General features: G+C 49.0%; 1 protein-coding gene across 3 annotated transcripts in view; it reads right to left on the bottom strand.

Moving 5' to 3' along the window:
* The window catches only part of LOC125623312 (discoidin domain-containing receptor 2), a 154,643-nt gene extending 138,634 nt beyond the window's left edge, over positions 1 to 16,009 (bottom strand). The window contains exons 1-2 of one of the 3 annotated variants that reach the window (XM_075120308.1): positions 15,613 to 16,009; positions 2,748 to 2,860 (exon numbers count right to left, since the gene is read on the bottom strand). The gene's annotated coding sequence lies outside the window, so the exon portion shown is untranslated. The remainder of the gene's footprint in view (positions 1 to 2,747; positions 2,861 to 15,612) is intronic. The other 2 variants (XM_048822422.2, XM_048822424.2) reach the window with 2 other exon arrangements.
* Between the last annotated feature and the right edge of the window lie 283 nt (positions 16,010 to 16,292).

Here is a 16,292-nt window from a genome sequence, read left to right as displayed (position 1 = left end):
AAAGTAAATACTGCCCTGGCAATTTCCAGCCATTACTGCCGCGTCTCTCCCTAGGGTCAGCTATTAAGATGGTTGAGTTCAGTGCTGTGCACTTAACCACCCCGCTACAGGGGGGCAATGTAATTAATGCCAATCAACGTGGGTTTGTGGAAAATAGACTCTGTGAAATGAACCCAAAATCCCTTTTTAGGTGATTACAAGGTTGACTGGAAAAGGTGCTATGTTGCATACCTATTAGAGGTCTAGAAGGCATTTGATTTGGTACCTTTGATTAAAAAACTAGAACAGTACAAAATTAACAGGGCACACATTGACTGGATTACAAACTGGTTAACTGACAAGTCTCAAAATGTATCTGAGAGGCAACAGGACCTTCAGACAGCAACACCTTGGGGGGCAAACACTGGACATGCCGCCCCCCAATTCATGGAGCTGAATAAACTCCAGCAGTTCTCTGGGGTACTTCCATAACCTCCAATCATTACCTTAGGCTTGCCTGGGTTACATCTCTGGAAATATCCCTCATCCAAACCCCAGTACCTAGTAGGCACTAGGGACAGGGAATATCTTCATTTGGAGGTTGTAGACATTGGGTTTAAAGACAATCGTAACAATACACTAAGTGGAATAGTGAGCGAGCATAATAACATTACTATTGCAGCCCTAATTAATTCAGCTGAACTCAGGAATCACTTACAATTCCTTTTTATTCCGAGCAATGCAGGCCAAGGTCCCCTACTTTCGGTATCTATTTTGCAAAGAATGTTTAGCTACTGAAAGGGTTTTGTAGCCATTCTTCAATAACTCCAGAACTTTCCATCACAAATATTTGCTAACACCAAGAGTGCAGTTAAGTACGGGGAAAGGAACTATGTTTTTAACATCATCAATGATATTTTAAGCAACAGACCGAACGGTCTTCAAGCTCTCTGTAACAACTGGCTGCCGGTAAAGAAATGGGTTAGTCAAGCACCTAGGCAGGCTTTGCCAGGGCCTGGTTTGACTGCGGCTGAGCAGTCATGGGACTGCCACAGGTCTTCATGGTTTCAGAAAAATCAAGCACAAGCCCTGCTGATTAATCAGTAGCAAACCCTGTGTTTTTCATGGCACAAATCAAGCAGTTCCAGAAAACACTCTAAACATTTCCTGCAGCGTGTGACTGCATTTCATCCAGTTCCATTAGTTCATTCAGGACAAATACACTTTGACCTTACAAAGTAAACACAAACTACAGCCTGTCGTCACAACATATTCTCCAAACTTCCCTCCTCTAACTGCTCTGCTATGAACAGAGGGACTTGCTCTCAGAGTGGCTCTGTGCCTTCCATTCCCAGCCATAGGCAGTTACTTTCCTGTGTGGTTTCACAACTGCTGTGCAATATACAACATGCAGGTCTAATGCAAGGGAGTTTACTTCTCACAGCAGCCCAGGCTTGTCACAAGGCACCTCCACCTGCCTTCAACCTGGCAATGCTGCTCCACAGTCATCCAACCATTACTCAGGTGGTATTTAAACCGTTCCTTGCTTCTGTCCAGTTCATCAGTATAGGGCTTCATACACAGGGGAACCAGAGGGTAGCCAGGGTCAGTCTCTCTCAACCTGTCCAGACTAGTGTACCCCTTTCAGGAGTCTGATTGTCTTGCGGACCCCCAAGTTTCATCTCACTTAAAAACTACTTGCTTACAAAATCAGACGTAAAAACATAAAAGTGTCACAGCCACACTGTTACTGAAAAATTGCTGACTTTCTCATTTTTACCATAATAAATCCAAATAAATCCACTGGAATATAAATATTGTACTAACATTTCAGTGTATATAAAGCAGTACAAACAAGTCACTGTCTGTATGAAATTTTAGTTTGTACTGACTTCACTAGTGCTTTTCACGTAGTCTGTTGTAAAACTAGGCAAATATCTAGATGAGTTGATGTACCCCCTGGAAGACCTCTGTGTACCCCCAAGAGTACATGTACCCCTGGTTGAGAACCAGTCACCTGGGTCACCCAGAATAACTATTAGGACAGCAACCCCACTAACATTTATTGAACAGTTTGGAGAAAAAAAGTTCCTTGTTGCAGTTTTTCAAATAGACGTGAGTTTCTCCTCGTGGAAAGCTGAGGCTATTCAGAAGCATCAGAAATGTTAACTTACAATCCTGCCTCCTGCCAGATGCTACAGAAAGCAATACAGGCTGCCTGGCAAGTTGAAGCAGTCTGTGAAGTACAACAGGACAAAATACCTCTTGACGAGTGGTGTTTAGACCAAGTACAGGATCAAGAGCGGCCCTCTGTTGCCCCTGAGGTATCTGCAGGTCTCCCAGCCTGGGAGTTAGACCCCCCTAATGGGTGCCAGACACTTGGGAGCAAAGGAAACATCTATAGCTTTGATCAAATTAGTTCACTGGACATTGCCCAGAGGGAGCACACTATGGAACTGTGCAAGATCATCAGGAACAGTTTTGTCTCATTCCCAGTCTCAGCAACCCACGGAAAAGCCATGACATGAATGAAAACCATCTACCATCTGCTTCTCATTGGTGCATTGCAACGTGCTCTTCATCCTACATCTAGTCTCTGAGAATCAGGGACAAGCAGGGCAGAGCCGTGTCTGAAACATCTACATAAGGTCCTATAAGAGGCGTGTCATCAAAGCACCAATTCACCATTCCCAGACAATAGTTATGTTTTGCCAAAGGATGGCAGCGCTTTTCTTTTGCCAGTTTCAGTTGCTGCCATTTGATCTTACATGTACTTCCACGGTCTCTCTGCTCTCTCCAAGACCAGGGTAGCAATAATATTGGCAGGAGGGATGAAGGAAATTCACTTCTCTCCTCGCAGACAATTTTTCTGGTTAGGGCTCTGTACAGAGAGAAAGATGAAGCAAACTCAGAGTGATAGACCTTCTGGAGTAACTTGGATTCAAAACAAGCACATACGTATGGTGCCAGGGAAGCCAATCAGGCCTGGGCCAAGGATGAATGCTATCAGGCACACCGTCTCATCTCAGAAGAACGTTAACAGCTGATGAAGATGGCCTTAATGGAAAACAAGTGATATCACAGAAACAAATATCAAATTCTGATTGGAGCCCATTGGGAATTCTAATATCATGCACAGGAACGGTCAGTGATCCAGAGCTCATATGAGACCCATACACTAATTCCAGGTATTCCCTCTGCTTCTCACCCTATCTCAAGCATTGGCAAAGACCTGGGTGCAAGTGCATAGTCTCTGCCCCCACAACTTGCAAAGTCAGAGAATCACATTCTTTTCTGGAGGGATTTTCCTGACTCCATCAGCTGAAACACAAGAGTTTGCCGAGGTCTCACAGCACTGCTCCTTCAAACATGTCCGATGGTTTTCTCGTGATAATTGGGAAGACACTGTCAGCCCAACCCAGAGAGAAATTCTCCTTGGCCATGGAAACTGACCTGCTCCTGGGGCCCTTAAAAGAAGTCTCCCCACCCCAGTCAGGGCTGAGGCCGCTAGCATGGTAGGGTGCATGGGAACCTTGCCCTACTGCTTCCCTGCAGATAAACAGAGAACTTCATTCACCAACAGGGTCCAGCTGCCACCTTCCATCAGCACTAGACACGGCAAGACACACATTGCAGCTGCTCAGTGCTTCTGCTGCCAGCTGTGTGCCAGGCTGTGCCTGCCAAACCCCCGTGCGTGGCTGGCTGAGCCTCCGTGAGCATTTCTGAAACGTTTTTTTCACATCCTAGTGAAGACCCCTGGCCACAGACAGTGCAGAGCAGGGTGAGGAGCAGAGAGCAAGGAGGGGCAGTCGCAAGTGAAAGTGTGTTTTCTCTCCCTTGAAATCCCCCTAGGGCCCCTCCCACCCATTTTAAAGCCAGTCACCCAACAACTGTGGGTTGGTTTGTGCAGGGGGCAGGCAAGAAGGACTGTGCCATTGGCCAGAGCAAAGCCAGTCACTTGAGTGAAAAGAGCTCGGTGGGGAGGGTTCTGCACTAAGAAAAAGCGTTGCCGTGGGATCCAGTTAGATACTAGATACTAAGGTCAGAAAGGACCATTATGATCATCTAGTCCGACCTCCTGCACAACGCAAGCCACAGAATCTCACCCACCCGCTCCTGCAAAAAACCTCTCACCTGTGTCTGAGCTACTGAAGTCCTCAAATCATGGTTTAAAGATTTCAAGGAGCAGAGAATCCTCCAGCAAGTAACCCGTGCCCCACACTACAGAGGAAGGCGAAAAACCTCCAGGGCCTCTGCCAATCTGCCCTGGAGGAAAATTCCTTCCTGACCCCAAATATGGTGATCAGCTAAACCCTGAGCATATGGGCAAGACTCACCAGCCAGATACCCAGGAAAGAATTCCCTGAAGTAACTCAGATCCCACCCCATCTGACATCCCATCGCAGGCCATTGGGCTTATTTACCATGAATAGTTAAAGATCAATTAATTACCAAAATCATGTTATCACAGAATCACAGAAGCAGGAGGGGATTTCCATAGCAAAGGGTTAGCAGTGGCTTCATGGGGCACATCTGCGATGCAATGAAAAACCTGCGGCAGCCAGAGCCCCCAAGTCAGCTGGTACGGGCCAGCCGCAGGTGTCTAATTGCAGTGTAGACACACCCAGAGTGTCTATGGCAGGTCAGAGCAGCAGAAACAACGGCCTGCTTTGCACATGTGGAAATGGTGCTCTCCCAGTACTGTATCATTTAGCCTTTGGCTTCTTCCAGGGAATCCTAGCACCTGCAGGCATTGTAAAGCAGAGTAGCTACCCACTGTGGTCTTGTGCCTGGAGCCCAGCCAGCAGCCTCTGTGCTAACAAACAACAGTCTCTCCTCCGTTTTCTGACTATCTCCCCAGCACAGCCAAGCAGGGAGAGAGGATGTGTGGGGTGGATCTGTGGGAGCCGCATGGTAAGAAACTGCTTTGTCTATATGCCATCATCTCCTCTTGGGGAGCAGCAGCCAACTGTCCCTTGCCAAGCACAGAGGACAAGCGCTGAGAGCCGAGTCGCCTTCACGGATCCCTGCTCCAAGATGCAGCAAGTGATTGAATTTCAGAGCCTGGATCCTTAGCAGCTCTGGGATTCCTTTTCCCCATCTGCACTAAGCTACAGGTATGTTTCAGTGTCACGTGCCAGTCCCTAGAGCCCCTCCAGATTGAGTTACAGCCGCATCCTCAACAGAAGCAACCCTTGGAAGCCACGCAGAAACCTTTACTAATGCAGAGGGTCGCTGCCTGTTTGCGTAGTGGGGCTGCCCATGGGAAGCATACACCTGTATTCCACAGACTAGGGTGGCTACTCTTCTGTTCCTGAGAACAATTCATGTTTGATTTTGATGGCTAAAAGCCAACCATACATGGTTTGGATCCTGGCTAGCTCAAGGACCCTGGCCTGGTTCAGATCTCACTTGTGCAGGTTTCTCTCTGTTGTATCTCCATTTCTTTACACCAATGCGACTCAGGGAGCAGACAGGCCCTGGCTCTCCCCCTAGGCATTGGCCAGGCAGTCGGGGCCATGTGGGACATTCTAACGGCACAGCACTTAAAATCTGAACAGCAAAAGACAAAAAGAGACACATGGAAAATACAGTCCTACACCTTAACCTGCTGGAGACCTATCTGAAAGGGACCCTTACGAGGATCCCAGAAGTGGACTGTTAATTGGAGAGGAAATTGTTTCTTCTTTGAGAAATGTAAATAGTTTCTGTTAAGCTAATGCATGAGTTGAACAAAGCACAGATGCTCCTGCCAGCTATGTGGTCACAGAACTTCATAAGAGAGGGGCTTATTGTGGACCCTATCATCTGACTGCTAATACTTCACCTTACATAGGACTTTTCATCTGCAGCTTCAAAGCACTTTAGAAAGGGGTCTGAGTTTCATCATCTCTATTTTATGAGTAAAGAAAAGGCCCAGGGGAAGGAACTTACCCAAGGTCAAAGAGGGAATCAGTAGCAGAGGCAAGAACAGAACCCAGCTTTCCTGACCTAGTTGGGAACCCTCTCCATTGGGCTACGAACATAGGTCTTCTATACTACTATCCATAACCCATCTTGCCCAGCCCCCGCCTCCCCTCACCTGTGAATAGCACAACTGCCATACACTAAACTATACATCATAACCTTAACTTTGCCTTCATGGACATGCCAGGTCCAACCTCCCCGCCAAGCAGAGTTCAGGCTGTGACATGGGCTGTGATGCTTGGTGGGTGTGTGGACAGTGCGTTTTGCCTCTAGCGGAGGAACAGAAACGAAGTTCACTTGGGGGTGGGAGGGTTAACGTTTCATCCCTTTGCTTTTGTGGTTTTGTTCAACACAAAGAACTGGTCACGCATACATGACAAGAGGGTTTGGGGCAAAAGCCAATATTGTGATGGGGAGAACCACAGAAGGGCTGGATTCTGGTTGGGTAATTGACTGCTCATTGTTCTCCAGCTATAACAATGCGATTCTCCAAGCTGCTCCAGCACATGGAGGACTCCACCAGGATACCTGAACTTCTGTGCTCTGACTTCAAGCCTCCTGGGGTTGTGTTTTGGAGAAGCCCTCCCACCATGCTCCCAGAGCAGACTGCTTTTCCTTCTAATGTCTTCAGGGAGCTGCCTGGCAGGGCCCGTGACTCTCTAAAACTCGGCCCAGGCTTTGGGGTATGAAAGGTATTAAGCAGCTCTCCCCATCACAGAGCAACATAAAGGGCTACTGTGATGGTTCTCAGGGTACCCAGAACTGAGTCACCTTGTTACCCCCTGCCTCTAGGGAGAGGAAGCCTTGCTTGTGGTGACGGGGTATCAGCTTCCGGACCCCACTAGCCTGTCAGCCACTCAAGCACTCTCCTCTGGGCTCTGCCAGCCCTAACTTTGCTCTGCAGGTTAACAACAGGTGCACCCCAGTCCCCGAGTCCCTTTGAAGCATTCTCCTGTGATAGCCAATCCCTGATACTGGCTACTCACAGAAATCTCAGATCATCTGCCCCCAAAGGAGTAGTATGCCCTGGTTTACCAGTTTTACCATAAATCACTGCTCCTGCATCACACACAGCGCTTGTGAGCACTTCTAAATAAACCTCCTTGGGTTCATTAAGAAAGAATAGAGCGCTAACAAGAAACAAGAGAGAGTGGGTGGTAGAAACAAATGGTTACAACACAAAACAAAACTCTAAAAATGCAAACCTAGGTCTCTATTAGATAAGAAAATTGACTATTAATCAAGTAAAGTCTCTGTTCCCCAGAGTTCAGCCTATTGCAGAAGTGGCTGACTTCACAGGAACCAGAATCCCTGCTCCCCAAGAAGTCTCCTCAGCAAAAGAATACTGAGTGACTTTCTGCAAGCTTTGTTACACTGAACCAGGCTTTTGTCTTTATTCACAGGCAGGGAGCTTCTCTGCCTGTTGTAATGTTCCTTTTTGACATCCAAGTGGTTTAATTTGTTCGCAGTTGTTTCTGATGGTTTGCCATTGATAGTCTTGGAATGAGTGGGAGGTGCAGAGCTTAGGAGAAGCTAAAGAGCTAAGAGCTATAGGAGACTAAAGAAACTAATTTAGAGTTTTACTTAACTGACAAACTTACAACTAAGAACATAGACTAATAAACAAAAGGATAATAAACTACGAACGAAGAAGCTTCCTTGACATGGTGGGCCACCCCTTTTATGGAGCTTGAACACCTGAGCCCTCCTATGTCCAAACTTAGCTTCCTCACCCACAAAATGTCAGGGTCCACTTACTCCACAGGCTGGTAGGTTTGTACGTATGGATGACATGTACGTACATCTTAATAACAATTAGCTCATTCTCACATTTGTTATTTCTGTCCTAACCAGTTATTTCACTTATTTCCAGGTTCTTTGTGGTTTACCTGTTAGGTTTAAAAGAGGATATGTGGTATGAGCTGAGAAGTTTGACCTCCAAAAACCATCTCTGCCTCCAAGTTCATACATGGTTTTTGAAACAGACTTCCCTGCAGGAGTGACTTATCTGCTGTGATCTGTGAAGTGATTTTATAGATTCCTGAGTTACTATTATAGAATCATAGAATATCAGGGTTGGAAGAGACCTATCCCCCATACTTGCCCCAGATCCCTAAATGGCCCCCTTAAGGATTGAACTCACAACCCTGGGTTTAGCAGGCCAATGCTCAAACCACTGAGCTATCTTCCCTGCTCCCCCTCCCAACATTCCTGGCATTCCTTAAAGAGGCTTTGAAGAGCATGATCCTGCTTGGAGGTGGGTATTCATGGCGACTGCAAGGTAAAAGGGACACTTTCCGCAAAACAAACAAACAGCTGCTAAGTAGAGGCGAATGTTTTCCTCCCTCTTACAGTCTGAGCCTGTGGAGCTGCTAAGCAGAACAGGAGCAGCTCCAGCAAGGAAAACAAAACCCTTCTACAAAGATGGGAAGTCATGGAGAATTCCTTGCAACCCCACCTGCTGACGCGACGAGCCTGATCTTGCTGTTCTTCATATTTCAGCTGGCAGAGATAACTATACAATGGCTGTAACGCCAGCCACAATACAAACCACCTGGGGATAGACGAGCACTAAGGCTGGCAGAAAATAAACAGCAACTGGGAAATTCACAAGGGCATATCAAATAGTACAGAACAAACTCAGAACCCCAAGAGGGAAAAGTAAAGAATGCAGGCCATACTTGCAGGATAAGAGACTTTATCCTGGGAACCAGTGACACTGAAAAAGACTTGGATGGTTCCTGGTGAATAATCAACTGAACATGAGCTCCCAGTGAGATGCTGTGGCCTAAAGGACAAATGTGATCCTCGGATGTACAAAAAGGGGAATCTCAAGAAGCAGTAGAGAGGTTATTTTACCCTATACATTTGGTACTGGTGCCACCATTGCTGAAATCCTGTGTCCAGTTCTAGTGTTCACAAGTCAAGAAAACAGTTGAAAAACTGGAGAGGGTTCAGAGAAGAGCCACAAGAATTATTAGGAAACATGCCATGTGGTGATTGAGCTCTGCACAGGGTCCACTCACCACTAGGGGACTCCTTCTGGCTCCTCTGGGGAATCAGTTCCTTCAAGGTCCGTGGGCCCCTTCCATAGGCCCCAACTTCCCCTTTGCCCGGTGGGTGCTCAACCCCCCCCCAACCCCGCCCCTGCACTGCCATTGCCCCACCCCCATTCCACTCCTTCCCCACAGTCTCTGCCTTTTCCCACCCCAGCCCCGCCCCCTTTCTGCCCCCATTCCACCAAGTCCCCGCCCCTGCCCTGCCTCTTCTCTGCCTCCTCCCCTGAGCTTGCCACATTCCCACTCCTCCCCCTCCCTCCCGGAAAGTCCTAAGCACCGCCAAACAGCTGTTAGGCGGCGGGGGGGCGGAAAGCACTGGGAGGGAGGGGGAGGAGCGGGGACGCAGTGAGCTTAGGGCGGGGAGAAGGAGGTGAGGAGCAGGAAGCTTGGCTGCCGGTGGGTGCAGAGCACCCGCTAATTTTTCCCTGTGTGTGCTCCAGCCCCAGAGCACGCACGGAGTCGGCACCTATGCTCCCTCTGCTGCTTATTGTACACTCTGTTGCCACGCTCCCTCTCTTGCCCGAGGCGCTGCGGCATCTTCTTCATGACTTGGCGCCCCGGCCAGGTCACGATCTGTGCATCCCCCTTCCGGGATACCAAAGTCTCTCCTGACAAATGGGCTCAGGCAGTCTTCCCATTCACTGCCCAGCCGGTGCCACTTCCTCAGCGGCTGGTAGGGGAACCCTCTACTCCGGGTTCCAGCTCAGGGGCCCTCTAGTCAGCAGCCAAGGTCCGCATCCCTATTCCTTGCTACTTTTCTCCTACCTTTCTGGCTTCCCCCCCTCTCTGGTTTTGCCAACCTCCCAGCTCCCAGAGAGTAACTGTGGGCTACCCTCTATAGTCCCAAACACACCTTCCTACTCCCAGGGAGTGACTTCAGCCTACAGCCCACTTCTACTCTCAACTCCTGGGCTTTCTAGGGCCCCCTCCTGTTCCCAACCAGCTGAGCCTCATTTAATCAATCCCTGCTCCTGGCTCCTCCTCCAGATAGAGCCAGGGCAGTTGATCAGCCCACCTGGCCACCGTAACTCCTTCAAGTCTTGTGTGAGGTGCTCTTCACAAGCTCTTTGAGACTAACAAAGAGAAGGTTAAGGGGTGACTTAATCAGTCTGTCAGTACCTGGGGAACAAATATTTTATAATGGGCTCTTCATTCCTGCAGACAAAGGTATAACAAGTTCCAGTGTCTGGAAGTTGAAGCTAGAAAATTCAGATTGGAAAGAAGATGCAAATTTTTAAACAGTAGGGGTAATTAACCAGGGGTCATGGCGGATTCTCTCATCACTGGCAATTTTAAAAGAGTGGATGTTTTCCTAACAGACCTGCTCTAGGAATTTTTGGGGGGGCAGTTCTATGGGCCTGTGCTATACAGGAGGTCAGGTTATATCATCATAATGGTTTTTTCTGTCTTTATCATCTATGAAACTATGACGGGAGGGCAGGAGTAGTAGGCAACAAGAGGAAGAGCAAAGAAACCTTTTTGATTCCAGTGCACGCAGTCATGCCCTCAGCGCTTCTCTGATCATGCAGCTGAGGAATCTCCTGCAGAGTTCAGCTCTCAAATCAACTTTCATTTTATAGGGAATGTTTCTAGCGGGGTGGTCACAAAGTAAAAAAACAAACAAACAAGCTATCAAAAAAACGTAAAATGCCCCAAGTTGTTACTTTTTCACATGGTCTGAAAGGGAAAAATTTTTTTTTAATTGTTTTGAAGTTTTCTGAGAGGTTTTTTGGAAATTTTCAACATTTCAGTTTTTTCCATTTTGCTGCTGAGAGCACTAAAAGGAACGACATCCAGGATTCCATTTTCTTTTTCACTTTTCATTTTTTCTTTTTTTGATTTTTCCTTTGGCCACTTTGTGGCTTTCTAAACATCACAACTTTAGAAACATGATCAGGAGCTAGACTTACAGAAGCTCATTTTACCTTTTGCAACTCAGTAATTCTTCCAAAGTTGGAGACATGTTGGAAGTCACAGAGTGGCAAAAAGAAACACGAGGAAAAGAAAAAGTGAAAGAAAAACCCAAATTCTGATCAGTCTTTCAGTGGAAAAAAAAATACAGGGAAAAAAGAAGAGGTGAAAGGGGAAGACATACCCACAAAAATGAAGTTTTGAAATTGAGTTTCAACAAAAAAAATTGAAATTTTTTAATAAATTTTGTCAAAAAAAGTTTTGAACTAAAAGTTTCAACCAGCTCTAGTTTCTCACTCTCATGGTTGTGAAGAAAACCTTGAAAACATGGACAGAAGGTCACTGATATACATGATGCCACCTTCAGGAAAGCCTGAAGCTCTGAGCAGCGTGAACTGCTCCAGTCACCTCATACGCAAATACCTGGGATGTAACAGCTAATTCTGCTATTGCTGTCCTGAGTGCACCGTTTATTTTCGTATTTTAAATGAAACCATGGAGATTTCTAATTAACTAACAGAGCTGCCACAAAATCTCCAGCCTCCTACACCAGGATGTCCGAGAATTCAGTGGCCTTGCTGGAGATTTTCAGTGCAGATTGCAGAGCGCCTGTGGTTGACTATCCCAATATCTTGCTTTTCTATCTTGTACCTGGGGCTATTTCCACAGTCTCTGGTGACTCTCATACACAGGAGCAGCCACAGCAGAACTCTTTGCATGCTGCTAATTATGATCATTAATGGTTTATATTCTGGTAGCACCCAAGGTCCCAGTGGTGGACAGGGTCCTGTTGTGCTCGATGCTATACAAACACAGAGGCAGAGAGAGTCCCTGAGCCAGAAAGCTTGGTTCTCCCACCTGTCGGTTACCATGGATTAGTGACGGAGCTGAGCACACTCAAGGCACCAGCAGCATTCTGCTCTCTGAGCCGCGCAGCTTAAACCAGCCAGCCTCAGCTGCTTGTCGCTGTCCAGAAATCACTCCACAGTTCTACATGTGTGTGACTCACAACAGAGTCCAGATCCCTGCACCGGAGCCGCACTGGCCTGGCAGCAGCTCTGAAGTGCCCTGGTGCCTAGCAACTATGGCACCCACCAAGTGAAGATTTGCGTCCATTACATAATCCCACTGAAACGTTAATAGCATGGCCCAGACTCCTAACTACAACCTGTAAACCCGCGTCCTTACCTCTAAAGCAATGGTGCTCAAACTTTCCCAATCACACCTCCCCCCCTTGCCAGTAACACCCCCCATTACGGCACAGCCAAGGCGTCCTCAGCAGCGGAGCTTGGGCTGAAGGCGGAGCTGGAGGCAGGAGAGGAGCTGGAGGCAGGAGGCGGAAAGGGAATGATGAGGGCAGAGCTGGTCTGGGGGTGGCGCAGAGGGCAGAGCAGAGCTGTGGCAGGGATCAAAGCTGGTCTGAGGGCAGACAGAGAATGACGGCGGAGCTGGGCCTGGAAGCGGAGCAGGACTAGGAGCTGAATGGGGTTGGGGCAGAGCTGGAAGCATGGCGCTCCCTGCCCATCCCCCATGGGGGCTGGCCTGGCCTGGCCTGGCCCCGGCCCTGCTGCACACACACATACACCCCGTTCCTCTGTACCCCCGTGGGGGGCACACCCCAGAGTTTGCGGGGCACTGCTGTGAAGTGTCCTCTCCTGCCCAGACCTGGTGTTGCAAGGAACTTTGCCTCTCACACCCCTTCCAGTGGCCTCTTTCTCAGCTGTGATTACAAGTCCCAGAGGCCTCTTCTCTGCACTCACTGCGTCTTCTGTATCCCAGCCCTCTGGCCAAGCCAAACAAAAGTTCAGTCCCCTGCCAGAGTTCAGCTCTATCAATGGTCCTTCATCCCTCCTGGGCTCAACTCTAAGGGGTCCTTTGCCCCTCCTGCACTTGACTTCAGTTCTTTCCCTTGTCAGGGTACTGACCCCCCAAGGCTTTTCATTGCTGCTGGGAATCTAAGTACCACCTACACTGCCTTTCTGCCCCTTGCAGATTTCTCCCTCCCTGGTCCTCACAGACCCTAGCTCAGGACGGGTCTCCTGTCCAGTATAGGGCCCTACCCCGGCAGCTCTGCTTTCTGGCCACAGCCAGTCCCAACTACTAGACCTTCCTCTAGGAATTCTCCACAGCTCCTCCTTCCTGCATCTCTCCCCTCAGCTCCTTATATAGCCTGGCTCTGTCCAGGAGGCAATCGGTTAGTCAGGTCCCGGGGCAGAGGATAACTAACAAGGTTCTTTCCCTTGCTTTGCAGGTGATGGAAGTTAAGCCCCATCACAGCACCATGTAGATCAGGTGGCTCCACGATTGGGTACTTAGCGCTGCAAGCAGGCCCCCATAAAGGGAGGGGGGGAGAAGGACAGGGGATCAGGGCGGTGGGGGAGTTGTCAGGATCCATGAGAGCAAATGGGGTGGGGGAATGCCAGGATCTGAGAGAGCAAGGAGGGGCCATGGGGATCTAGGAGGCCAATGGGGGTGGGGGAGGTGTTAGGATTCAGGAGAGGAAGTGGAGGGTACAGAGATCCAGGAGAGCGACAGATGGGGTGTCAGGACGAAGGAGAACAAGGGGGGAGGGGACATTAGCAACCAGAAGAGCAGGGGCAGAGCTTTCATTTTTCTCCATTTTCCATCCCAAATCCTTCCCCACTCTCCTCCAGTTCTGTCCTGCCACCCCGAAACGTGGACCTACTGGTGCCCAGCACGCTAGAATTATCTTCCCTCCCCTCCACACACCATTCATGTAATTTTGCTCCCCAAACTGGTATTGATGCCTCCCACCGATACCAACCACTGATACAGTGTCAAAACCAATGAGGGCAAAGACGCATTCCTGGGATTTGGACGGGAAGACAGGCACACCAATATTAGTGTCCTGGAAGAGGCAAAGACCACCAGCATCAAGGCAATGATCATCCGTCAGCAATTCCACTGGATTGGTCAAGTTGTCCGGACACCAGACCATCGCCTCCCAAAACAGGTCCTGTTCTCTCAGCTGAAAGAAGGGTACCGTAATGTGGGTGGACTACGGAAGCGTTATAAGGACTTACTGAAGGACAACCTAAAAAAGTGTAATATTGACATTGACACTTGGAAGACACCTGCCCAAGATCGCTTAAAATGGAGTGAAATCCTATGTGATGGTCCCCTCCATTTTGAACTTGCTTGCTGACTAGCTGAAGAAGACAAGAGGTGCAGAAGGAAGGAGAGACTGACTTCCAGACATGGTCACCAGCCTCCTGCTGAGCCTGAAAACATCTACCCTCATTGCAATAGAACTTGTGGTTCAAGGATTAGCCTTATTAGCCACCTGAGGATCCAAAACTCCCAAGGAAGATGATCACACTCGGTAACGAGAGTGATCGCCCATCAGGATCAGTTAGCTAGGTTTTAACATGCGCCATATTGATTTTGTACAGTGCTATTTTTTAATCAAAATGGAGTCGGTACTAAGCCTTACAGAAGTCCAAACAAACTACAGAAACTCAGTTACCTTTAGTAATCAGACATAGTCATGTTAAAGAACAATATCAAGTTTGTTTGACAAGACCTGTTTTCTGGGAAACCATGCTGACTGGCATCCAATGTGTTTCTATCTTTTAACTCTTAATAGCTCATATCAATGGTTCTCAACCGGGGTATACGTAGCCCTGGGGGTACGCTGAGGTCTTCCAGGGGGTACATCAACTCATCTAGAGATTTGCCTAGCTTTGCAACAGGCTACATAAACAGCACTAGTGAAGTCAGTACAAACTAAAATTTCATACAGACAATGACTTGTTTTTACTGCTCTATGTTCACTGAAATGCAAGTACAATATTTATATTCCAATCAATTTATTTTATAATTATATGGTAAAAGTGAGAAAGTCAGCCATTTTTCAAAAATAGTGTGGCTGAGACACATCTGTATTTTTATGTCTGATTTTGTAAGCAAGTACTTTTTAAGTGAGGTGAAACTTGGGGCTCCGCGAGAGAAATCAGACTGTTGAAAGGGGTACAGTAGTCTGGAAAGGTTGAGACCCTCTGGCTCATGTCAGCAGTCACTTTATTTTGCCCAATATTGATGTCAGGGAGACAGCCTTAAAGTCGCTGACATTCGGAGAGTAAATTGAGAATTTTACAGTAGTCTGACTAAATTAGCCTAATTAATACGCTCTTAATCCTGCAGGGCAGAGTCTCCTTCTCTCACACACACACCCTAACCCCTCCCCCCAAAAAGCAGTGTAGTATTCCCAACTCCTTCACACTTCAGAGCAGAGTCTAAGGCCTGATCAACTACACGCCTAGGTCGACCTAGCTGTGGAAGAGTCTTCACTTAAATGTGGCTGCCGGCAGAATGAGTGCCTCTTATGCCCAGAGTCACTGTCAATATCATTAGGTGGAGGCAGGATCAGTGCAAACTGTGTGACTTAGGCGGTTGTTGCTGGCCCAGAGGCAGTACAATGGAAACGATCCAAGTGCTCCGGGTGAGGCTGCCCAGCGCCGACCCGAGAAGCCGCGCCCGGCAGCGCGGTACCTGCCGAGGTGAGTTAGGTCCCACCTCACCGGGTGGCTCGGCGAGGAGCAGAAACCGGAGCAGCGCGCTGCGGCTCCGCTCCGGCGCCGAGGAAACGAGCCTCCGGCGGCGGGCTCGCCCCGACAAGGTTCGCAGAGCTGCCGGGGGCGGGCAGCGAGGCGGGGCTGCGGGGGCCCCCGCTTACCTTGGAGCGCGTCCCGCAGCGCGAAGTCGGGGTCCAGGCGCCGAGCTCCCAACTTCCACGGGGAGGTTTTTTCCCTTCTTCTTTTGCATCACATCCCCCTTCCGGCTGCCGGGGCGGGAGGGGGCTGCGAGGATCCGCTCTTAAAGCAACAGCGCTGCCGCTGGCTGGAGCTCGGCGGGCTGGGGGGGTCACATAGGCAAGGGCGAGGATCCGTGCTTCCTGCCCGGCTGGGGGGAACCGACCTGCCGGGGATCTGACAGCTGCTGCGGGCTGGATCCTTGCGTTGGACACTGGGGCCGCTGCGGGATTGGGTGCCAGGACCCAGCTCTGGTCGGTTGTGCCCCCTGTAAAGGTAGGGTGACCAGATGTCCCGATTTTATAGGGAGAGTCCCGCTTTTGGGGGACTTTTTCTTATATGGGCTTCTGTTACCCCCCCTTCAGCCCCCCCCCCCCGTCCGGATTTTTCACATTTGCTGTCTGGTCACCCTGTGTAAGGGCTGAACTGGAGGGCTGGTCCCTTGGACTGCTCCGCCCCGGTGAAGTGGGAGTATTGCCTCCTAGCCCACTTAGCTACAGGTTCCTTTGGGTGATCTTCTGCCCCCTCTCGGGGATAGGAGCTGCCTGTTAACCTTCAAATCGCTACACTAAAAAGTTAGGTCAACCCAGCTAAATTGCCCGTG

This window comes from Caretta caretta, chromosome 16 (assembly GCF_965140235.1).
Source record: "Caretta caretta isolate rCarCar2 chromosome 16, rCarCar1.hap1, whole genome shotgun sequence".
In the NCBI taxonomy this organism is placed as follows: domain Eukaryota; kingdom Metazoa; phylum Chordata; order Testudines; family Cheloniidae; genus Caretta; species Caretta caretta.
The sequence above is the reverse complement of the archived record's forward strand: the minus strand, read 5'-3'. Positions and strand labels throughout refer to the sequence as shown.